The sequence below is a fragment of the Pongo abelii genome, chromosome 1 (assembly GCF_028885655.2).
Source record: "Pongo abelii isolate AG06213 chromosome 1, NHGRI_mPonAbe1-v2.0_pri, whole genome shotgun sequence".
Lineage (NCBI taxonomy): Eukaryota > Metazoa > Chordata > Mammalia > Primates > Hominidae > Pongo > Pongo abelii.
Window position 1 is genome coordinate 173,336,851 of NC_071985.2, and position 25,665 is coordinate 173,362,515.

The following is a 25,665-nucleotide window of genomic DNA, read 5'->3' on the forward strand; positions in this document are numbered from 1 at the left end:
CCATTTCTCCAAGGATCCCTGGTTCCATGTTGTAGGGAATGATGTTTAGTAAGCCTGGATGTCTATGAGCAAAGCAGGATCCATTTCATAATTTCATTCCTTGAAAATGAGATTTTTGTCACCTGTTAAAATAGGGTCACTCTTGCAAAAACTATAATATTGAACCTAATAGTCATTTAGGCTTTAGGGTGAACATATTTATCAGCCTATTTATTTCATAAGGGGTAATGGTGGCAATGCTGAAGTTAGAGGGCCCATAGAGGAAGAAAGAAAGCTAACATCAATTTCTTCTATTCCAGGCACCATCACATACATGATTTACATTAATCCTCATAAAAATCTTAGTTTTGCAAGTGAGTTGTTCAAAGTTACTGTTTGTGTTGTAGATATCCCAAAATTAAAACCCTTATTTGTTTGACCCTAAAATCTTCATCTGTGACTTCTACTACCAGAGGCCATTCTCCAAGCCAAGCAAGTAGGTCTGAGGGCTGAAAAGACACAATTCACCCACTTCAAGTTTCAAGAAGGGCAAACTCTGGTCATGCTGTCTTCTGTGTTTCACTTGAAGTTGTTCAGCATGACCTGCATGCACAGCCACCCTCTCATTGTCCTTTGGCTGAGAATAGGGTTCAAATGTTTTTCCCTATTGCTCAGGAAGTCTGTGGGAAACAATTTCCTATTTCATTTGCTTTCAGTGTTTATTCAAAAAGAACAGATAGGATCTCAAACTGAATGCTGTTTCAGTTGGATTATTCATTACAAGTACTATCTGTTGCCAGAAGTTAGTGCTGGTGGTGGGAAAGCTTGTTGTAGGCTTGTAAGAGATAACTAAAACAAGCTGCCTGAGAAACAATGTTGGGTACAAAGCACAGAAGAACATGTTTTTGTCCCCTCTTCATTATTATCTTGGTCAAGTTCCTGAACTCTGTTGGCCCTCAGTTTTCTCACTGTAAATGGAGACAATAATAGTTTGCCTGCCTGAAGAAATGAGGTACGCTGTCTAGTACAAAATCAACAACCACATATTGAATATCTTCTACAATAGTTTCCTTTGACATTAGAAATGTGGAGAAATATAAGGCAGAGTTTCTACTCCTATTATGCTTAACATCCAGTTGAAGTTGCAGGACTTGCATCTCAAAAGGACAAATAAATAACACGGAGACATATTTGTAACACAGTGCGTGAGTGTCAAAGACAAGGGAAAGGATTAATCACCAATAACATTATAAGCTTCTCAACTTAAAATAATAATAAAGAACACTTTTCTCTTTTTTAAAAAAATATAAGTTTGGGAATAGATGTGCAGGATATGCAGGTTTTTTACATAGGTAAACGTGTACCATGGTGGTTTACTGCACAGATCATCCCATCACCCAGGTATTAAACCCAGAATCCATTAGCTATTTTTCCTGATGCTCTCCCCACCCCACAGGTGCCCATTGTGTGTTGTTCCCCTCCATATGTCTATGAGTTCTCATCATTCAGCTCCCACATGTAAGTGAGAACATGCAGTGTTTGGTTTTCTGTTCCTGTGTTACTTTGCTGAGGATAATGGCTTCTAACTCCATCCATGTCCCTGCAAAGGACATGATCCCATTCCTTTTTATGGCTGCATAGTATTCCATGGTGTATATGTACCACATTTTTTTAATGCAATCTATCATTGATGGACATTTAGGGTGATTCCATGACTTTGCTACTGCAAATAATGCTGCAATGAACATATGCATGCATGTATCTTTATAATTGAATGATTTATATGCCTTTGGGTACATACCCAGTAATGGGATTGCTGGGTCAAATGGTATTTCTGCATTTAGGTCTTTGAGGAATCACCACACTGTCTTCCACAATGATTGAACTAATTTACACTCCCACCAACAGTCTAAAAACATTCCTTTTTCTTCATAACCACTGCAGCATCTGTTGTTTTTTGACTTTTTAATAGTAGCCATTCTAACTGGTGTGAGATGGTATCTCATTGTGGTTTTGATTTGCATTTCTCTAATGATCAGTGATGTTGAGCTTTTTTTCATGTTTGTTGGCTGCATGTATGTCTTCCTTTGAGAAGGATCTGTTCATGTTCGCTTTTTAATGTCCACTTTTTAATGGGGTCGTTTATTTTTTTCTTGTAAATTTGTTTAAGTTACTTGTGGATTCTGGATATTAGATCTTTGTTAGATAGACAGATAGATAGATAGATAGATGGATGGATAGATAGATAGATAGATAGATAGATAGATAGATAGATAGATAGCAAACAGTTTCTCCCATTCTGTAGGTTGTCTGTTCACTCTGATAATACTTTCTTTTGTTGTGCAGAAGCTCTTTAGTTTAATTAGATCCAATTTGTCAATTTTTGCTTTTACTGCAATTGCTTCTGATATTTTTGTTATGAAATTTTTGCCTACATCCTGAATGGTATTGTCTAGAGTGTCTTCTAGGATTTTTATAGTTTTGGGTTTTAGATTTAAGTCTTTAATCCATTTTGAGTTAATTTTTGTATATGGTGTAAGGAGGGGGTCCAGTTTCAATTTTCTGCATACTGCTAGCCAGTTCTCCTAGCACCATTTATTAAATAGGGGATCCTTTCCCCATTGCTTGTTTTTGTTAGGTTTGTCAAAGATCAGATTGTTGCAGGTGTGTGGTCTCATTTCTGATTTCTCTATTCTGATTCATTAGTCTGTGTCTGTTCTTGTGCCAGTACCATGCTGTTTTGGTTACTGTAGCCTTGTAGTATAGTTTGAAGTCATGTAGCATGATTCTCATTAAATTACCATTGACCTTCTTTACAGAATTAGAAAAAACTATCTTAAAATTCATATAGAACAAAAAAAAGGGCCCAAATAGCCAAGTCAATCCTAAGCAAAAAGCACTTTTCTCTTTTCTCCTACCAATGTTTTAAACAAGAAAATAAGGAATAAGGAAGGAAAGAATAAAGGTACAACAAAACAAACAAAAAAGGAAAAAGAAAAGAAAAAATGCAAAAAAAGCAGTAAAAGTAGATATGAAGATAAATATAAAAGTCAGTATTAATGTCTTTTCAGTTTATAAACCTCATTTTATCTTATGTGATTTAAATCCAATTGGATAATACAAAAATTATAAATCTATGTTTATAAATACACAATATATAAAGATATCATTTGTGACAATAACAACATAAAGAGAGGGATGGAGTTGTGTAAATGCAAACATTTTGTATACAATTGAAACTAACTTGAATTGAAACTAGATTGCTATAAATGAAAACATTAATTGTAATCCTCAGGGCAACCACTAAGAATACAACTTTAAAATGTGTAGAAAAAGAAAAGAGAAAGTAATCAAAAAGTTATACTAGAAAATATGTATTTAATACAAAAGGAGGCAGTAACAAAGGAATTACAGAGCAAAAAAAATATATATAGAAAGCAAATAGCAAAATGGCAAAAATCCTACCTTACCAGTAATTACATTAAAAATAAATGGATGAAAGCTCTAATGAAAAGGCAAATGTTGGCAGTAAAGATTGAAAAACATGATCTAATTGTATGCTGTCTATAAGAGACTTGCTTTAGATTCAAAGTCAAAATAAGTTGAAAGCTAAGAAATGGAAGAAGCTCTTTCATGCAAACACTAACTAAAAGACAGCTGGAGTAAATATATGATTATCAGACAAAATAGAGTTTAAGAAAAAAATTATGCCTGGTGCAGTAGCTCATGCCTGTAATCCCAACTCTTTGGTAAGCCAAGGAGGGAAGATCACTTGACCCTAGGAGTTGAAGACCAGCCTGGGCAACATAGGGAACCCCCATCTCAAAAGAAAGAAAGAAAGAAGAAAGAAAGAAAGAAAGAAAGAAAGAAAGAGAGAGAGAGAGAAAGGAAGGAAGGAAGGAAGGAAGGGAGGGAGGGAGGGAGGGAGAGAAAAAAGAAAGAAAGAAAGAGAAAGAAATAAAGAGAGAAAGAAAGAAAGAATGAAAGAAAGAAGGAAAGAAAGAGAAGGAAGAAAGGAAGGAAGGAAGGAAAGAAAGAAAGAAAGAAAGAAAGAAAGAAAGAAAAAGAAAAAGAAGAAAGAAAGGAAGGAAGAAAGAAAGAAAATTAAGAAATTAGCTGGGCTTAGTTGTATTTACCTGTGGTCCCAGTTATTTGAGAGACTGAGGTGGGAGGCCTGCTTGGGCCCAGGAGGTTGAGACTATAGCAAGATGTGATTGTACCACTGTACTACTCCAACCTGAGCAATAGAACAAGACCCTATCTCAAAAAATAAAAAACAAAAAAATTGTTACAACAGACAAATCAGGATATTACATAATAAAAGAGGGTCAATCCATCAAGAACATATATCAATTATAAACCTATAAACAGAGCCTCAAAATATATGAAGCAAAGATGGGCAATTAAAGACAGAAGTAGGCAGTTCAACAATATGAGTAGGACAGTTGCATATTCCACTTTCAATAATGAATAAGTCAACAGGCAGATCATCAACAAGGACATAGAGGACTTGAATAACACTATAAGCCAACTAGACCTAAGAGACATGTACAGAACTCTCCATTCAACAACTGCAGAATACACATTCTTCTCAAGTGCACACGGATAATTCTCCAAGATGAACCATATGTTAAACTTCGAAACAAATCTCAATAAATTTTAAAATATTGAAATCATAACAAGTGTCTTTGGAATGAAATTAGAAATCTATAACAGAAGGGAAACTGGAAAATTCACAAATATGTGGAAATTAAACAACATACTCTTAAATAACCAATGGGCCAAAGAAGAAATCACAAGGGGATTTAGAAAATAGAGATATATGAACATGAAAACACAGCATACCAAAATCTATGAGATACAATGAAAGCAGTGCTCAGAGGGAAATTTATACTTTTAAATGCCTACATTAAAAAAAATCTTATATAAATAACCTAACCTTCTTAAGTGACTAGAAAAAAAAAAAAAAAGGCAGACTAAGCCCACAGCAAACAGAAGGGCTGAAATAATAAAGATTTGAGGAGAGGTAAATGAAATAAAACATAGAAAAATAATAAAGAGAATTAATGAAACTAAAGTTTGTTCTTTGAAAAGATCAACAAAATTGCCAAACTTTTAGCTCAACTGATGAAGACAAAAAGAAGATTCAAATAAAAAATGAAAGTGATAATATTACTATTAGCCTTATGAAAATAAAAAGAATTATAGAGAGTGCTATAAACATTTCTATGTGAAAAAAATCACATAACCTAGACAAAATGAACAACTTCCTAGAAACACACAAACTACACACACAAACTATCAAAATTGACTCAAGATGAAATCTGAATAGACCTAAAACAAGTAAGGATATTGAATCAGTAATCAAAAATTCTAACAGAAAAAAGCTCATGACTGGGTGGCTTCACTGGCAAAGTCTACCAAATATTTTATGAAGCAGAGTAATTCTTTTCAAACTTCCAGAAAGTAGAAGGGGAGGAAATACTTCCCAACTCATTCTATGAGGCCAGCATTACTCTGATATCAAAGCCAGACAAAGATATGACAAGAAGAGAAAACTGCATGCCAATATACCTTATGAATATAGATGCAAAAATTTTCAACACAATACTAGCAAACAAAATTCAACACTAGATTAAAAGGATTATACCTCATGACTAAGTGGAATTTATTCCAGGGATGCAAGGATGGTTCAACATATGAAAAGAAGTCAAATCAACATATTACAACATTTATGAAAGAAAGAGTAAAACCCCACACATTCATCTTGACTGATGACAAAAAGCATTTGACAAAATTCAACAGTCTTTCATGATGGAAACACTCAGTAAAGTAGAAATAGAAAGCAGCATTCTCAACATGATAAAGGCCATCTGGAAAATTCCATAGCTAACATCAAACTCTATGTAAAAGACCAAAAGCTTTCCCTGTAATATCAGGCACAAGACAAGAATTTTCATTCTTGCCACTTCCATTCAACATTATACTGAACGTTCTAGCCAGGTCAACAAGCTAAGAAAAATAAATAAAAGGCATCTATATTAGAAAGGCAGAGGTAAAACTATTTCTAGTCACAGATGACATGATTTTATATCAAACAAAAAACTACTAAAGCTATGCATTACTCTGTTTTGCATTGCTATAAAGGAATTCCCAAGACTGGGTAATTTATAAAGAGTTTTCTTTGGCTCACAGTTCTGCAGGTTGTACAACCATGACACCAGGATCTGCTTGGCTTCTGGTGAAGCCTCGGGGAGCTCATACTCATGGCAGAAGGAAGGGGGAGTAGGCATGTGACATTGTGAGAGAGGGAACAAGAGAGAAGCCACCAAGAGGCCCCAGGCTCTTCTAAACAACCAGCTTTTATATGAACTAACAGAGTGAGAACTCATTACTGTGAGGAGAGCACCAAGCCATTCTTGAGGGATCTGTTCCCATGACCCAAACACCTCTCTCTAGGCCCACCTTCAACAATAGAGTTCATACTTCAACATGAGATTTGGAGGAGCCACACATCCAGACTATAGCAAGCTAATAGAGGAATTTAGCCAAGTTGCAGAATATAATATCAAAACTCCATGTTTTTCTACAATGGATGTCTCTACTGTATATAAAACCCCATTGTATTTATATACACGAGTAATGAACAACCTGAAAAGGAAACCATAAAACAATTTCATTTAAATTGTTTTAAATGGACATCAATCCCAGTGTGGTGGCTCACACCTGTAATCCCAGCACTTTGGGAGGCTGAGGCAGGCGGGTCACTTGAGGTCAGGAGTTCAAAACCAGCCTGGCCAACATGGCAAAACCTTGTCTCTACTAAAAATACAAAATTGGCTGAGTGTGATGGTGCATGCCTGTAGTCCCAGCTACTCAGGAGGCCGAAGCAGGAGAATCACTTGAACCCGGGAGGCAGAGGTTGCAGTGAGCTGTGATCATGCACTCCAGCCTGGGAGACAGAGTGAGACTCTGCCTCAAAAACAAACTAAACAAAACCAAACAGAAACACAAAAATAAAATAACATCGAAACAATAACATATTTAGGAATATATTTAACCAGGGAAGTGTAACACTTGTGCACTGAACACTATAAAACTTTGCTGAAAGAGATTAAAGAGAACCTTAGTAAGCAGAAAGAGATTTCATGTTCATGGACTGGAAGATATAATGTTAAGATGGCAATACTCCCCAAGTTGATCTATGGATTCAGTGCAAGCTCTATCAAAATTTCAACTTCTTTTTTGAACAAATAGAGAAGCTGATTCTAAAATTCATATGGAATTGCAAGAGATGCAGAACATCCAAAATCCTGAAAAAGAAAGCAAAAAGAACTTAAACCCATACTTCAAAGCTTACTGCAAAGTTACAAAAATCAAAACAGTGTACTATTGGAATAAGGGTAGATATATAGGTCACTGGAGTATAATTGAGAGTCCAGAAAGAAATCAATATATCTATGGATAATTTATTTCTAATAAGGATGTCAAGACCATTCAATGGGGGAAAGAATTGTCTTTTCAAAAAATGATGCTTGGACAAACAAATGTCTACATGGCAAAGAATGGATTTGGATCTTTACCTCATAACACATACATAAATTAATTCAAAACAGATTTAAAAATTCAAATGTAAAAGCTAAAACTATACAACTCTTGAAAGGAAACATAGGTGTAACTCTTCATGACCTTAGATTAAGCAATAGTTTCTTAGCTAAGGTATCAAGAGCACAAGCAACAAAAGAAAAAATAGATAACATAAACTTCATTAAAACTAAAAACAAAAAATTTAATTGAAATCGTCATAATTATATATACTTAGTGGGTACAGAGTGACATTTCAATACATGCATACAATGTGTATTATCAATCAGGGTAATTAGCATACCCATCATCTCAAACATCCATCATTTCTTTGTGTTGGGAACATTTAACATCCTCCTTTTAGCTATCTGAAATGATATATATATTACTGTTGACTGTAGTCACCCCACAGTTGTATAAAACACTAGAACTTATTCCTCCTATCTAGCTGTAAGTTTGTATCCTTTAACTAACTTCTCTAACTCCCTCCTTTACCTACCCTTTTCTGGTAACCACAATTCTACTCTCTGCTTCTATGAGCTCAGCATTTCTAGTTTCCACATTATGAGTGAGAACATGTGGTATTTATCATTCTGTGTCTGACTTACTTCACTTAACATAATATCTCCTAGGATCATCCATGTTGCTGCAAATGACAGAATTTTATTCTTTTTTATGGTTGAATAATATTTCATTGTGATATATATATATCACATATATATATGACATTTTCTTTATCCATTCATCTACTGATGGGCATGTAGGTTGATTCAATATCTTGGCTATTGTGAATAGTGCCACAATAAACACAGGGATGCAGATCACACTTCAGCATATGGTTTTCCTTTCCTTTGGATACATAACCAATAGTGGAACTGCTACATCATATGGTAGTTCTATTTTCATTTTTTTTGAAGAAATTCCATACTGTTTTTACACACTGGCTATATTAATTTACATTCCCACTAACAGAATATAAGAGTTTCCTTTTCTCTGCATCTTTGCTGGCACTTTTTTGTGTGTGCTTTTAATAATAGCTAGTCTAACTAGGTGAGACAATATCTCATTGTGGTTTTGATTTAAATTTTCTTAATGGTTTGTGATGTTGAGCACTTTTGCACATACATTGCCATTTGTATGTCTTTTCAAAAAATGTCTATTATGATCATTTGCCCATTTTTAAATCAGATTTTTTTTTTGCTGTTGACTTGTTTGAGTTCCTTGTATATTCTGGATATTAATCCCTTGCCTCTTCATTCTCTTGATTGTTTCCTTTGCTATAGTGAAGCTTTTGAGTTTGATATAATCCCATTTGTTATTTTTGCTTTTGTTGCCTGTGTTCTTGAAGTCTCATCATTAAATCTTTGCTCAGAAGTGTTTCTCCTATGTTTTCTTCTAGTGGTTTTATAGTTTTGCATCTTACATTTAAGTCTTTAATCCATTTCAAGTTGATTTTTGTATATGGTGAGAAGTAGGGGGTCTAATTTTATTCTTCTGCATATAGATACCCAGTTTTACCAGCAACATTTTTTGAAGAGTCTGTCCTTTCCCCAGTGGATATTCTTGTCACCTTTGTCAATCAGTGGGCCATAAGTACATTAATTCATTTTTCTGTTTTCTGTTCTTTGCCATGGTCTATGTGTCTGTTTTTATGCTAGTACCATGCTATTTTGGTTAGTATAGCTTTGCATTATAATTTGAAAGCAGGAACTATAATGGCTTCAGCTTTGTTCCTTTTGTTCAGAATTAGTTTGGCTATTTGGGGTCTTTTCTGATTTCATACAAATTTTAGGGTTTTTTTTTCATTTCTATGAAGAATGCCATTGGCATTTTGATATGGATTAAATTGAATCTGTACATTGCTTTGGGTTATGTGGGCATTTTGACAATATTAATTATTCCAATCCATAAACATGGAATTTTTTTTTTCATTTTTTTCTCTTCAATTTTTTTCATCAGTGTTTTGTGGTTTTCATTGTAAAAATTTTTAATCTCTTTGGCTAAATTTATTCCTAGGTGTCTTTTTTGTAACTATTGTAAATAGGATTGTTTTCTTGATTTCCTCTTCAGCTAGTTTGTTATTGGTGTGTGGAAACATTACTGATTTTCCTATGGTGATTTTTTTAATCGTGCAATGTTAAGAGTTTTTTAAATAGTTCTAAGAGTTTTTGGTGGAGTTTTCAGGTTTTTCTCTATATGAGATCATGTCATCTGCAAACAAGGACATTTTGACATTCTCTTTTCCAATCTGGATGCATTTTATTTCTTTCTCTTGCCTAATTGCTCAGGCTAAGACTTCCCATGCTAGTTGAACAAGAGTGTTGAAAATGGGGTCCTTGTCTTGTTTGATTTCTTTGAGGAAAAGCTTTTCATTTTTTCCCATTTAGTATGATATTAGTTGTGAGTCTGTCACATAGGCTTTATTGTGTTGAGGTATGTTCCTTGTATACCTAATTTGTTTAGAGTTTTTATCATGAAGGCATACTGAATTTTGTCAAATACTTTTTCTGTGTCTATTGAGATGATTCTGTGTCTATTTAGATGTTTAATGTCTTTCATTCTGTTGATGTGATATATCACATTTATTGCTTTGCATATGTTGGACCATCCTTGCATCCCTGAAATAAATCCCCTTTGATCATAGTGTATAATCATTTTGCTGTGCTGTTAGATTTAGTTTGCTAGTATTTTATTGAGTATTTTTGCATCTATGTTCATTACAGATATTGGCCTGTAGTCTTCATTTTCGTTTTGTTCTTTTCTGGTTTGTGTATCAGCATAAGACTGGCATTATATAATAAATTTAGAAGAGTTCCCTCCTCTTTAATTTTTTTGAAATAGTTTGAGAAAAATTGTTGCTAGTTCTCTTTTAAAATATTGATATAATTGAGCAGTGAAGTCGTCTGGTCCTGAGCTTTTCTTTGTTGGGAGATGCTTATTACTTGCCATTTGTCTGTTCAGATTTTCTGCTTCTTCTTGGTTCAGTCTTGGTAGATTTTATGTGTACTAGAATTTACACACTTCCTCTAGGTTTTCCAGTTTGTTGGCAAATTGGAATGATTCTTTGCATTTCCATGGCATTTGTTTTAAGGTCTCTGTTTTAATTTCTGATTTTATTTATTTGGATCTTCTTCTTTTTCTCTTAGTCTCTTTTCAAAAAATCAACTGTTGTTTTGTTTGTCAATCTTTTGTATTTTTGTCTCTATTTTCATTAGGTCTGCTTTAATCTTTATTATTTGTTTTCTTCTGTTAATATGAGGCTTGGCTTGTTCTTGTTTATCTAATTTTTTGAGGTGCTATATTAGTGAAGTTTTTTTTTTTTTAATCTTCCTGCTTTTTTGATGTAGTCATTTATTGCTTTGAATTTCCCTGGTAGAACTGCTTTTGCTATCTCCCATAGGTTTTGGTATATTGTGTTTCTATTTTCATTTGTTTCAAAAGGTTTTTTAAATTCTCTTCCTAATTTCTTCATTGCACCATTGATCATTCAGAAGCATGTTATTTAACTTCTAGGTACTTATGCAGTTTCAAAAGTTCATCTTGTTGACTTCTAGCTTTATTCGATTGTGATCTAAAGAAAATCTTAATATGATTTCAATTTTCTTAAGTTTATTGAGGCTTGTTTTGTGGCCTAAGTTTATTGAGGCTTGTTTTGTGGTCTATCCTGGAGAGTGTTGCATATACCGATGAGAAGAATGTGTATTCTGCAGCTGTTGGTTAAAACGTTTGGTAGATGTGTGTTGGGTCTATTTGGTGTATAATGCAGCTTAAGTTCTATGTTTTTTGTTGATTTTCAGTATAGATTACCTGTCCAATGCTAGGAGTGGAGTGTTGAACTCTCCACCTATTGATATATTGCAGTGTATCTCGCCCTTTAATATTTACTTTATATATCTGAGTGCTGCTGTGTTGGATGCATATATATTTAGAATTTATATCCTTTTATGGAATTAATCCCTTTATCCTTATGTAATGACTCTCTTTGTCTCTTTTTTATGTATTTTGACTTAAATTTAATCTCTTTTGTTTGACATAAGTAATTATAGCTACTTCTGCTCAGTTTTGTTTTTTGTTTATATGGAATCTTTTCCCATTCTTTTACTTCAGTCTATGTGTATCTTTACAGGTGAAGTGAGTTCCTTGTATATAAAATATAGTTTGATCTTGTTTTGTTTTTATCCTTTCAGCTAATCCATGTCTTTTAATTGGAGAATCCAAACTAATTACATTCACAGTTGTTATTGATAGGTATGGATTTACTTCTGTCATTTTCTTAATTGATTACTGGTTGTTTTTTACATTTTTTGTCCCTGTCTTTCTCTCTTCTTGTTTCTCATGGTTTGGTTGTTTTGTAATAACGTTTGATTCCTTTCTCTTTCTTCTTTGTGTGTCTGCTCTACTAGTGAGTTTTATACTTTCATGAATTTTCATGTTGGTAGGTATCATCTTTTCACTTCCAGATTTAGGACTCCCTCAAGCATTTTTTGTATGGCCTGTCTAGTGGTGATAAATTTCCTCCTTTTTTTGCTTATCTGTGAAAAACTTATTTGTCTTTCATTTCTGAAGGACATAATTGCTGGGTGTAGTATTATTGCCTGGCAATTTTTTTTTCTTTCGGTACTTTGAATATATCATCCCATTCTCCCTGGCCTATAAGGTTTCTGCTGAAAATTTTTCTGTTGGTCTGACAAGGATTTCCTTATATGTGACTTGACACTTTTCTCTTGCTCTTTTTAGAATTCCCTTTGTTTTGATTTTTGACAGTTTGACTACAATTTACCTTGAAGAGGGGCCTTTTGTGTTGGATCTATTTGGGAATCTCTGAGCTTCCTGGGTCACATTGTCCCTATCTCTCTCAAGATATGAGAAGTTTTCAGCTGTTATTTATTTAAATATATTTTCAATGTCTTTTCCTATCTATTCACCTTCTAGAACTTACATAATCTGAATATTTGTTCACTTAATGTCTCAGAAGTCTTGTATGCCTCTTCATTCTCTTCAATTCTTTTTTTTTCTTTTGTTGTCTTACTGGGTTATTTCAAAAGACCTGTCTTCAAGTTCAGAAATTCTTTCTTCTTGATCCAGTCAATAGTTGAAGCTGTTGCTTGTAATCTTTATTTTATTCATTGAAATCTTCAGTTCCAATATTTCTGTTTGGTTCCATTTTATAATACCTATCTCTGTTGAATCTCTTATTCTGATGATCAATTTTTTTCCTGATTTCATTGAATGGTCTATTTGTATTCTCATATCTGACTGAGTTTTTTTAAGATAATTATTTTGAGTTCATTTTTAGGCATTTCATAGATTTTCTTTTTTGGAGTCTGCTACTGGAAAATTATTATGTTCCTTTGGAGGTGTCATGTTTCCTTGCTTTTTCATACATCTTGTGTCCTTATGTTGATATCTGCACATCTGGTGTAGCAGTTGCCTTGTCTCATTTTATCGAGCAACTTTCATAAAGAAAGAATTTTTCCTGTAGATTTGTCCTATAGTGTTGGTTGGGTAGTGTTTTGGCTTTGGGTCCAGGTGGGTGCAATAGTATAGTCTCTGTGTGATTCTGTTTGGTGTATTCAATGTTAGCAGTGTCTGCAAGTGCCTCAGTGGCCTAGGCTGCAAGAGTTTGTGGAGGCTATAGTGCAGCTTTGCAAAGTGTAGTGGGCCCCCAGTGGGCCAGATCTCTGTCCCCTGAGAGGGCCTATAGGCTTTTGGTAGCTCTGTGTCTGAGCGGGTGAGGTTTCCAGAGGTGGAAGACTCTGAGTGGGCCAGTCCTTAGGTCTTGAGGGTTGCACAGATGTTCAGTGGCTTGGCCACTGGAGTGGGTGAGGTTGCCACCAGTGGCAGGCCTTGGGTGGGCTAGTCCCTCTGGCCTCTGGGTGAGTTGTGTAGTGACTCAGCTGCTGGAATGAACAGAGTCACTGGCAGTGGACCCTGGAATGGGCTGGTGCTTGGGCCCCTGATGAGGCGTGTGTGAGCACATGGTGGCTATGTCCCTGGAGTGGGTGATTTATCAAAAAAAATAGACAACTTACAGAATGAGAGAAAATATTTGCCTATTATAGATCTGATGAGACTTATATCCAGAATTTATACAGAACTCTTACAATTCGATAACAAAAGACTACCTAATTCAAAAATGGGCAATGGATCTGAATAGTCATTTCTCTAAGGAAAATGTACAGATGGCCAATAAGCACATAAAAAGATAGTCAGCATCACCAGTCATTAGGGAGATACAAAGGAAAACCACAATGAGATACTTCACACTCACTAGGATGGGAAAAAGTAAACAAAACAAAACAATAACTACAAAACACAACAAAACAGAATGTGATGAATATTGGTGAGGTGTGGAGAAATTGGAACGTTCATATATGGCTGGTGGGAATGTAAAATGGTGCAGCCAACATGAAAAAAAATAGTTTGGTGGTTCCTTGAAAAGTTAAACCTAGTATTATCATAAGACCCAACAATGCTACTCCTAGGTGTATTCGTTTGTTCTCATGCTGCTATAAAGAAATATCCAAGACTGGGTAATTTATAAAGAAAAAGAGGTTTAATGGACTCACAGTTCCCCATGGCTGGGAAGACCTCACAATCATGGCCGAAGGTGAAGGAGGAGCAAAGGCACATCTTACATGGTGGCAGGAAAGACAGCATTTGCAGAACTGCCCTTTATAAAACCATCAGACTCATGAGACTTATTCACCATCACAAGAACAGAACAGGAAAAACCAGCCACCGGGATTCAATTACCTGCCACCAGGTCCCTCCGACAGCACATGGGGATTATAGGAGCTACAATTCAAGATGAGGTTTGGGTGGGGACACAGGCAAACCATATCATTAGGTATATAGTTAAGATAATTGAAGAGTTCAAAGAAATCTTGTACATGAACGTGCAGGCAGCCCTATTCTCAATAGCTAAAATGTAGAAACAACCCACTGTCCTCCAACCGATAAATAGATTAACAAGATGTGGCATATGCATACAATGGGATGTTATTCAGCTATGAAAAGGAATAAAGTACTGATTCATGCTATAACAAGGAAGAACCTCGAAAATATTATGCCAACTGAAAGAAACTAGACAAAAATGGCTACATATTGTAGGTTGTATTTATATAAAGTGTCCAGAAGAGGCATAGAGACAGAAAGCAAATTAGTGGTTGTCACGTGCTGGAGGAGTCGGGGTAAATGGAAAGGCCAGTGACTACTCAATGGGCACAGGGTTTCTTTTTGGATGATAAAGATATTCTAGAATTAGGTAGTAGTAATGGTTGCAAAACATTGTGAGTGTACTAAACACCACTGAATTGTACACTTTAAAATGTACTAAAAAATTGTACACTTTAAAATGACTAAAAGGGTGGATTTTATGTTATATGAATTTTACCTTAATTTTAAAAATACACGAGGAGAGAAGAAACATTTTAATTCTTATTTTATGTGCAGTATTATGCTAGTCATTTCCCTTTTCTTATTGATTCAAGTGGATATTTGTCCATAAACACGTCATGACTTAATTGAAAGAAAATTTCCAAACTGGACTTTAAACTTTTGAATTTGCTCGGATTCTACCTCTACTGTGGAGCCTTTTTTGAGCTCTCCTAAGACAGAACAAACGGCTCCATTTTATGTAATACCTCTTTACCTTTTTCAGGCTTCCATTATTGTACATATTATGCTTTGGCTTTATTATTTACATTTGTCATTTGTTTTTGCCTTGTAACATGTTTGTTGTTCTCTCTTACTAGTTTATGAGCTCTTCAAGATTGGGCCTTGCCCTTTGTATTTTCATTTCTGAAGACTGGAATATCACTCAGCACAAAGTATACACTCAATAAAGGTTTTCCTGGCCAGGTGGGTTTACATATTTGGTTTCTGTAAGCACTACATTAATGGCTCCTAAAATAGCTATGTCTGTTTGACTTGTCTGTACAACACTCAGCATTCATTTCCCAGAATGAAACTAGGTCACATCTGGGACACATGAAAAGTTTTAAGAAGAGTTGTGTTTGAAATACAAAACCCTGAAGTGTACACCAAAGATAACCTGATCATGCCAAAAAATTATAACTGATAAAAACTTTATTTCATTATTATATTTTTGGTCTTTGCCTTTTACTTCTTTATTAAGTTTATAGTAACAGAATGATTTGCACGTTGAAAATCAAAGCAGGATGAAAAAGGCAAAAAGTAAAGCAAAACATTTTACTTTATGAGTCTCTTACTTTGTGAATTCTCTCCTATGCTGGTTATTTTGTTTGGTTCTGAGGACAATTTGTGCACAAAACATCCCAGACATCTCCATTCTCCTGTAAAAAAAACAAAACAAACAAACAAACAAAAAGCTTGTGCTCAAAAGAGAAATTTAAAAATTTTTTAAATATCTGATGCTTTTATCAGGGTTTTCTACTTTCTCAATAAAGAGGATCTAAGTGAAAGGGTCTCTCCTGACAGCAATAACAAGTAGAATACTTTTTGTAAACAAGAAAGGCATTTTGAATATCTGACTTTGTTGGTTTCCAGGACCAACAACAGAATTTGCTGGATACCCATGAACCTTTCACTGTGCCTGTGCTAGACACTGTGAATAATATACTTTGGGGACACTGGTTACTTTCTCTATTGTTAAAGTCATTCTTCAACTTGATCTTTTTTTGCAAAAACAAGGTAAAATTTCTTTTCTGAGGGAACAGCATTTGAAAATTGTAAATCATGCAAAAAAAATGGTTAGGCATATAAGAAAAATGGCCATTCCATTAATTATGTTCATGTCTGCTCACTTCCACTCTACACCCAAGTTCACAAAATGACAAGTGAAAAATCATGTACTTGCCTTTTACTGTACTATTTTCCTTTAAATCTTACTTAAACCTAGAATAGTATTTTATGTCTTCCATACATACTAGCATTGTTGTTGTTTTCCAGGCTTGCTGAGTTGAACAGACAATCCTCATTGTCTCTCTTTCTTCTGTTCACATTCCAAATTTGGGAAATGGGGTCATCTGACACAAAGGATCTGAATCTTGTGTCTCAGATTTTTGTGAAATCGTCTCTGCTTTACCATGTCTTATTCCCTTTTCTTCAAATTTATCAGCATTTATTGAATATCCACTATAAAGATGCCTGCCTCTGTGCAGGGCCTGTAGTAGGGGTTTAATAATGAGACTCTATTTTCTCTCACTTTTTCCATTTTATAAATATTCATTTTATCAATCAGGGCTCTAGTCAGAAAGAGAATGCACACCCATAGCTGACAGCATGAAAGGTGATATGGTATGGCTCTGTGTCCCCACCTAAGTCTCATCTTGAATTATACTCCCATAATTCTCACATGTTGTGGGAGGGAACCAGTGGGCATTTTCCCCATACTGTTCTCATGGGAGTGAATAAGTCTCATGAGATCTGATGGTTTTATCAGGGGTTTCCACTTTTGTGTCTTCCTCATTCTCTCTTAGCCTGCTGGAATCCATGTAAGATGGGAATTGCTCCTCCTTGCCTTCTACCATGATTGTGAGGCTTCCCTACACATGTGAAACTGTAAATCCAATTAAACTTCTTTCTTTTGTATATTGTCCAGTCTCAGATATATCTTTATCGGCAACATGGAAACAGATTAATATAGTAAATTGGTACCAGTAGAGTGGGGCGTTGCTGAAAAGATACCCAAAAATATGGAAGCAATTTTGGAACTGGGTAACAAGCAGAGGTTGGAACAGTTTGGAAGACTCAGAAGAAGACAGGAAGACGTGGGAAAATTTGGAACTTCCTAGAGACTTGTTGAATGGCTTTGACAAAAATGCTGATAGTGATATGAACAATAAGGTCCAGGCTGAGGTGGTCTCAGATGAAAATGAGGAACTTGTTGGGAACTGGAGCAACAGTGACTCTTGTTTTGTTTCAGCAAAGAGACTGGCAGCATTATGCCGCTCCTCTAGAGATCTGTGGAACTTTGAACTTGAGAGAGATGACTTAGGGTATTTGGTGGAAGAAATTTCTAAGTAGCAAAGCATTCAAGAAGTGACTTGTGTGTTGTTTAAGGCATTCAGTTTTAAAAGGGAAACAGCATAAAAGTTTGAAAAATTTGCAGCCTGACAATGTGATAGAAAATCCCATTTTCTGAGGAGAAATTCAAGATGGCTGCAGAAATTTGCAAAAGTAATGAGGATCCAAATGTTAATCCCCAAGACAATGGGGAAAATGTCTCTAGGGAATGTCAGAGGTCCTTATGGCAGCTCCTCCCATCACAGGCCTAGGAGCTCCTCCCATCACAGGCTTCCCATCACAGCTCCTCCCATCACAGGCCTAGGAGGAAAAAGTGGTGGCGTGGGCTGGGCCCAGTGTCCCTGAACTATGTGCATTACCTAGGGACTTGGTGCCCTAAGTTCCAGCCACTCCAGCCATGGCTGAAAGGGGCCATTGTAGAGCTTGGGCCATGGCTTCAGATGGTGCAAGCCCAAGCTTTGGCAGCTTCCACATGGTGTTATGCCTGTGGGTGCATAGAAGTCAAGAATTGAGGTTTGGGAACCTCTGCCTAGATGTCAGAAGATGTACACTAGGGCAATGTGGAAGGGACCTCTGCTAGAGCAGTGTGGAAGGGAAATGTGGGGGCTAGAGTCCCTTCTGGGGCACCACCTAGTGGAGGTGTGAGAAGAGGGCCACCGACCTTCAGACCCCAGAATGGTAGATCCACCAACAGCTTGCACCATGCACCTGAAAAGCCACAGACACTCAACACCAACCCATGAAAGCAGCCAGGAGCAGGGCTACACCCTGTAAGGCCACAGGGGTGGAGCTGCCCAAGGCCATGGGAACCCACCTCTTGCATCAGCATGACCTGGATGTGAGACATGGAATCAAAGGAGATCATTTTGGAACTTTAATATTTGACTGCTCTGCTGGATTGCAGACTTGCATGGGGCCTGTAGCCCCTTTGTTTTGATCAATTTCTCCCATTTGGAATGGTTATATTTACCCAGTGTCTGTACCCCCACTGTATCTAGGAAATAACTAGCTTGCTTTTGATTTTACAGGCTCATAGGTGGAAAGGACTTGCCTTGTCCCAGATGAGACTTTGGACCATGGACTTATGAGTTGATGCTGAAATGAGTTAAGACTTTGGGAGACTATTGGGAAGGTGTGATTGGTTTTGAAATGTGAGGACATGAGATTTGGCGGGGGCCAGGTGTGGAATGATATGGTTTGGCTCTGTGTCCCCACCCAAATCTCATCTTGAATTGTATTCCCATAATTTCCACGTGTTATGGGAGGGACCCAGTGGGAGATAATTAAATCATTGGGGCAGTCTACCCCATACTGTTTTTGTGGTAATGAATAAGTCTCACGAGACCTGATGGTTTTATCAGGGGTTTCCGCTTTTGGAGCTTCCTCATTCTCTCTTTGCCTGCTGCTATTCTTGTAAGATGGGACTTGACTTGCTTCTCTTTGCCTTCTGCCATGATTATGAGGCTCCCCAGGCCACATGGAACTGTAAGTTCAATTAAAGCTCTTTCTTTTGTAAATTTCTCAGTCTCAGGTATGTCTTTATCAGCAGCATGAAAATGGGCTAATACATAAGGCAACTGCCCATCAGGAGTTGTAGTCATAAAAATAGCAGCTACAGTTAGACAGTTGGCATTGAGGCAGTGGGAAGGGAGTACCTCTTGTTGGCTGAACCAAATAGAAAGCCAGAGGGCAATGGGAGCCTGGGTGGTACGGTTTTTAGGGTCAACCTCCCAGGACAGGAAGTAGGACAGAAAAGCAAGGCAAATGGATCTAGGTGACCAAACAAAAAATAAAGAGCATATTTACTTCTTTGTTTATTTCAAAACAATTCATGAAGCAGCATTATTATCCACATTTTGCAAATGAAGATATTGAAGTAGTCAAGTTTAAATAACTTGCTGAAAGTCACCTAGCTCCTAAATGGCAGACTAGGATTTAAATTCATGTCTTCTAGGTCCACATACATTATTTTGTAAGAGAATGTCTGTCCTACATTTTACGTATAGGACCTGCCTTATATTTAAGACAGCCCGAATCTTGTAAATGATCATGCCTTCCACTTTCAATTAGACTATCAGGAAACTTAGAGTCAAATTCTAAGTCCCCTTTCCTAAGTGTGCAGGATTTTATAGTTTGTATTTCTTAGTGGCCTTGTCTTAATTTTTGATTTTACTTTCCCATTGCCCTGATTTCTTTATCACTGTATATTACCTATATTTTCTTCCGTATCATTTTTGACGAAGTGAATGATAAACAAATGAATAAATAGTTCTGTAACCTTGAGCCTATGCTTAATCAGCCTTTTCTGTAATAGAGAGCCATTATTATCGCTATATAAGGGTTGTGAACCCTCCAGTTCCACCCCTAAACACACATATCCATGATCTCTGCTTTAGAGTTTGTTTTACAATCACAGCCTTTTTGTAACCCAGCAGCCACTACCAATCAATTAGTATTGGCAGAAGAATTAAAACCAATTTGATATGCTTGGTGTAATATGACCAGTAAATTAACTGATAATATTGTAGGATCTTTAATATGGTAATGCCCTATAGAGAGCAGAACTGTGTTTAATAGAGGACATTCAGAAAGCTTTTAACCCAAGCTCCTTGTATGTGATGAGCATCATTATAGTCTGAATGCTTCCCAAACTTCAAGTACTTAAGTAAATGGCAAATTGAGCAATATGTGAATGCACTCTCTCTTCTAATAATTATTTTTTCTCCCCTGGACTTAAATTTGTGGCATTATTCCAAGGATCTCTCAATGGTTGTTGTTTTTTTTTTTTTTAAGTGCTATACTATTTGGTTCTTTCATCCTAGATAAAGACCTATTTGGCCTTATTAATATGATTAGCTCCAATAAAGCTGTAGGGTCACAATTCCATTAGCTAATATCCTGAAGCAGCACTACAACACCATTCAGGAGAGAGTGGGATTAATTTAAGCAATTCAAAACTTGGATTCTATTCAAGACCATTTAGTGAAGGTTTCCAAAGAACAATTTAAAGAAGCTTTGCCCATAAGATTATAATGACATGAGTCACTATAATTATCAAAATGTTACTGATGTATAAGTTTCTTATAGTTTTATAAATATTTATAGATTATGTGTTTTCACATATATTTTCTCATAACTCAAGATAAAGCTTTAACAAGTTTCCTTTTAACATACATATCTCCCTATGTGTGTATAAATATATAATCAAGAGTTTGATTCTGTGGGGGAAGTATCAAAACTGGCTGATGTGCATCATTAAGATATTCTTTAAGCAAACCAGTCACCTTCTATTCTGTTGTGTGAAATTCAGGTGCATTGGTCTGTGAGCCTTGTTTAAGCTGACAGCCTGGCACTTTCTGTTTCTCCCCAAGTTGAGTATATGAGACTCTGACATTGACACAGATATGGCTATTTCAGCTTCAGAAACATTCTATTCTTTGACATATTTGAGAATTAAAATTAAGAAAATGTTCAAGATTCTGACCCCTTTCAATCTAGTATCTTCCTTGATTTTGTTCTTTTCCATGTTCTTTCCACTGTTCCAATTGTTTCAAAGATGAACAACAAACATTTGATGATGTTTTTACATTTTAAAGTTTGCTCCTTTATCACCTCATTATATTTCCATATCATTCTGTGTAGTGTTATCAAGACTCACATTTTCCCAATGAAAATATTAATGTTCTGACATTCAGAACCAGACATGCTCCAGGAGGACTGGCAGACCCAATGGTGCCATGCTCATTGGTGTTCACCATTTATTATAGATTTAAAAATATCTGTGGACAACCCATTCCTGATATTGTGAGGAATACAAAGATATACAGAACACTTCAGTAAATGTCCTCTATGCTCCAGGAGTAATTTGAAGGCACCATACTTCTTACTTCCAAGGCCCTCCCAGGTGCTATTTTCTCTGCTTAGAAGACTTGTGGGGCACAGTGGCTCATGCCTGTAATCTCACCGCTTTGGGAGGCTGAGGCCGGATTATTGCTTGAGCCCAGGAGTTCAAGATCTGGGCAACATAGTGAGACCCTGTCTGTACAAAAAAATTTAAAGATTAGCCAGGTGTAGTGGCCTGTGCCTGTGGTCCCAGCTACTTGCGAGGTGGAAGCAGGAGGATTGCATGAACCTGGGAGATCAAGGCTGCAGTGAGCTGTAACTGCACTATTGCACTCCAGCCTGGGTGACACAGTGAGACACTGTCTGTAAAAATAAAAATAAAAAGACTCACTCTAACTTTTCTGAACTCTTCTTCACTTCTCTAAACTCCATGAAGTGAGTATCAGCTCTGCATTAACTACTGTATTCCCTGTCACTAGCAAAGTACATTGGTAAATGCTCATTTAGTATTTTTTGAATGATTGAGCTCAGCCTATTATCTTCTTGCCTCTTGCTGCCCCTGTAGTAATTACATTTCGTTGCTGCCCTTGTAATTATAGCACACATTTCTCTTGCTCTTAGAGTCCATACTGTTGTTTCTGCTTGACTCTGAAACAAACTCTTGAAAAACAGAGGACACAGAAGATCTCAAGAGTGTTTCCCCATGACAATTTATATTAAAACTCTGTTGGGCCTACTGTCAGTTCGAAATAAGAAGAATCAATAAGAGACAACACCGGGAACTAAACATAAAACCTGTTGGAATTCACTGGTTAAATAAAATTAGGTTGGGCATGGTGGCCCATGCTTATAATCACAGTACTTTGGGAGGCCAGGAGAGGAGGATTGCTTGAGGCCAGCAGTTTGAAGCTGCTGTGAGCCATGATCATGCCATTGCACTCCAGCCAGGGCAACAGAGTGAGACCCTGTCTCAAAGAAAAAAAATTAACCAGTTTCTGACTTTTCTAACTAGAAATAATAGAATCATATATTGTATCCTGTTTACAAGATTTTCAGCTACATTGTTTAATTAGTTACATTCAGTATATAATATCTATGATAAAGTTAGAATAAAGTTATTACTTCTAAAATGAGCAAAATATAATCAAAAGCCTTAAGGGGAAGAAATATCATAACTGCATTATATATTCATGTTGTTATGTTGGTGTAAGATATGTACATTTTAAACCTATGAAACAGTGACATAATCATCTTCATAATCTTCTATTCAAACTTTTGCACATTTCTGGCATGAGCACAGTGCCGAGCATAGAGTGGATGTTTGAGAAATGTTTTTGAGACAAGTGAATACATATACTATTACCGATATTTGACAAGAACTTTATGGTGTGCAAAGCCATTGTTTCATTTGAACCTCATAACAACGCAGTGAGTTGGGTAGAGAAGTGATTACTACCAAGTCTACCTTAAAATTGAAAAAAAGAACGACCCAAAGGGATTAATAATTAATTTGTCCAAGTTCACACACAGCTAGTATGTGGTATGGCTGCATTTCAGATCCAGTCTTGGGTATCTAAGTCTCAAGTCTATTCTGACTTCACTTCCAAACTTAAATTTATGTATGGTGAAAAAACTAAGAATTCCTTAACATTTTAAATGGCATTCAGTATATTTCTAAAATATCAAAATAAAATTGCTCTAATTTTATTAAAATTAGAGAATCATATATCTACATAGAATAGACACTATTAAAACAAATTTAGCACCTGAAAACAATTGAATAATTTGTCTTAGGACTAAAATGAGAGGAAAGCACAGAATATGTGAAGCAAAAGCAATCATGTTGTTAGTGAACTGTCAGCATCTCTTATACCAATGAGTGAATAATTATCACAAAAGGAAAGAAAAAATAAATCATTATCAAGCCTGCCTGTAATAGTGTTCCTCTGGGGATAATTATTTGTCTTTATTGCATTCTAATAGTACTACTTTACATATTATATAAAACCCTTCTATTTTTATTTTTATATTTGATCCATGCTTTTAAAAATCCATGCTTTTAATAAACAAATTGTTTTCTTAATGTGTTTTGAACTTAGTAGAACAACAGACCATTGTTTATTCATTTGGTTCTACAATCAATAAACATTTAATAACTTTACAGTAATTAGAGCTGTTCAGAAAAAAACACAGCAACCTCAGGGGTTCCTTGTTACCAGAATCCTCATGCTGAGGCTGTTACTGGTGTTAAAGAGAAAAGTCCTTTATCAAGTGGCAGAAAATACTTCTTTTTTTTTTTTTTTGCTAATTTTTAAAAATGGAAAAACTGTTCTAATTTCAAAAAATCTTCAATTAGCTTACAATAAAAGTACTGGCATAGTAAAATAATTCTAGCATACTATGAAGGCAACTAATCAATGAAGGGGAAGGCAAGAACTATTTTATCATGATTTCATAGCTGAGGAAAATACAATTGTGTGTATATTAAATGTAGTCATGCGCTCCTTGGCAGCTGAGGAATAGAGGGAAACACTATTCTTAATATTTAGTAGATCCTGGAGTTCTGGGAGGCATCAGATATAGTTCCTAGAAAAGACTGAGTGAATGAACAAATAATGTAAATGACGGCAAATTTTATAATAAAAGTATACAAGTATTTTTCAAATAAGTCATTTTATAGCTGTGGCCTGGTGAAATCCAAAGACCAGAAAGATAAGACTCTAGTGTGGACCAGAGTGAGGTGGCCAACTGTAAAGCTTCCTGGAGATGGGTGCCTGCAGGGAAAAGCTTATGGGTGGTGGGGTGGGGATTGAGGAGCTGAGGAAATTGAGGAGGTTTCTACTTCACATGATTCTACAACTCTATATGAAGTAGAATGCACCTCCCTCCTCTTTTAAAAACCCTTCAGTGGCATTCCATTACACTCATGACAACATCTGAACTCCTTATCATGGCCTTCAAGGTCTTATGTGATCCAGCCTCGGCCCCCCTGTAGTCACATATCCCCTGGATCATTCCACTCTCACCACGATGGACTTCATCCAACTCTTCAAACATTTTGAGCACTTGCTATTTAGTGTTCTTTTAAATGATGGTTTTTCTACCTGTAATGCTGTCTCTCTGCTCTTTCACTTGGCTAACTCCTAGTCATTGAATAGATTTCACCTTAAGTGTTTCACTACAGAGAAGACCATCTTGACTTCTACCTAATCCCATTTATATGAAATCATATCTATAACCCTTTTATAAAGAGTCTGGTATTTTTCTTCATAGCATTTATAACAACCCATTTGTGCTTTCATTTATTCAAAGTCTTTTTATGTATATATACATGGGTTAGTATATATACACACATGTATTTTCTATCTTTTTCCACTGAGAGAAACTAGAAGCACTTCCGGCACCCAGATCTTGGTTTCTGATACCATTCTCCAATAAAAGGAATCAGTGTTCTTTGGAGAAATCGCTGATTCTAGGGGAGGGGTGGGAAAATCCAAGATAAGCCTGGAGCATTTTGTAGTGACAGAATGCAAGGAAGGGCTCAACAAAATGGGGACGTGTGAAAAGGGCACAGTAGTCAACCTGAAAAAGCTCCCATTGGCCAAAGCTAGGCAGTGGGAGCTCTAACTTGTTGCCCCAGTTAGGGAAACAAAATAAATGACAGTATTGGAATATAACCTAAAAAATAAAATGAATATTCATAAATGTTTACTGAGTGATAAATGATTGAATAAATAAATAAATGGAGGAGAAAGGATAAATATTTCCTGCTGAATTCCAAATGATAAAGGTAGTTGCTGCCTCCTCCACGAGGCAGAGCTTAACTCTGCCTCCCTTGTGAGGGCTGGATTTAGTACTCACTTCTAACTGACAGAATATGAAAAGGGAAAAATAGAAACTTAACAGCAGAGAAATCTGCCATGTATCACCTTAACTAAATTAATAAGGTTAACATCATCAATGATAGCTCATGTTTATAGCTTGTATCCTTGATGTGATGCAGTGAGAAGGGCAGTTTGCCACTATGTCACTTGTCCAAAATATCCAGAACTCTAGTCTACTTAAACGAACACATCAGACAAACCCAAATGGGGGGAGTTTCTCCAAAATGCCTAACCAATCCTTTTTTTTTTTTTTTTTTTGAGATGGTGTTTCGCTCTTGTCACCCAGGCTGGAGTGCAATGGTGTGATCTCGGCTCACTGCAACCTCCGCCTCCTAGGTTCAAGTAATTCTCCTCCTCAACCTCC

General features: G+C 36.1%; 1 protein-coding gene and 1 long non-coding RNA gene across 4 annotated transcripts in view; one reads left to right on the plus strand and one right to left on the minus strand.

Annotated features, from left to right (window-relative positions):
* The window catches only part of LOC129050801 (uncharacterized), a 37,561-nt gene that overhangs the window by 10,998 nt on the left and 898 nt on the right, over positions 1-25,665 (plus strand). The window contains exon 5 of the long non-coding RNA XR_008514608.1: positions 15,321-15,426. This is a non-coding gene — a long non-coding RNA (uncharacterized LOC129050801). The remainder of the gene's footprint in view (positions 1-15,320; positions 15,427-25,665) is intronic.
* Positions 15,671-25,665, minus strand: part of FGGY (FGGY carbohydrate kinase domain containing) — a 492,018-nt gene continuing 482,023 nt past the window's right edge. For all 3 annotated transcript variants that reach the window (XR_008514557.2, XR_008514537.2, XR_008514552.2), the window contains one exon: positions 15,671-15,881. The gene's annotated coding sequence lies outside the window, so the exon portion shown is untranslated. The remainder of the gene's footprint in view (positions 15,882-25,665) is intronic.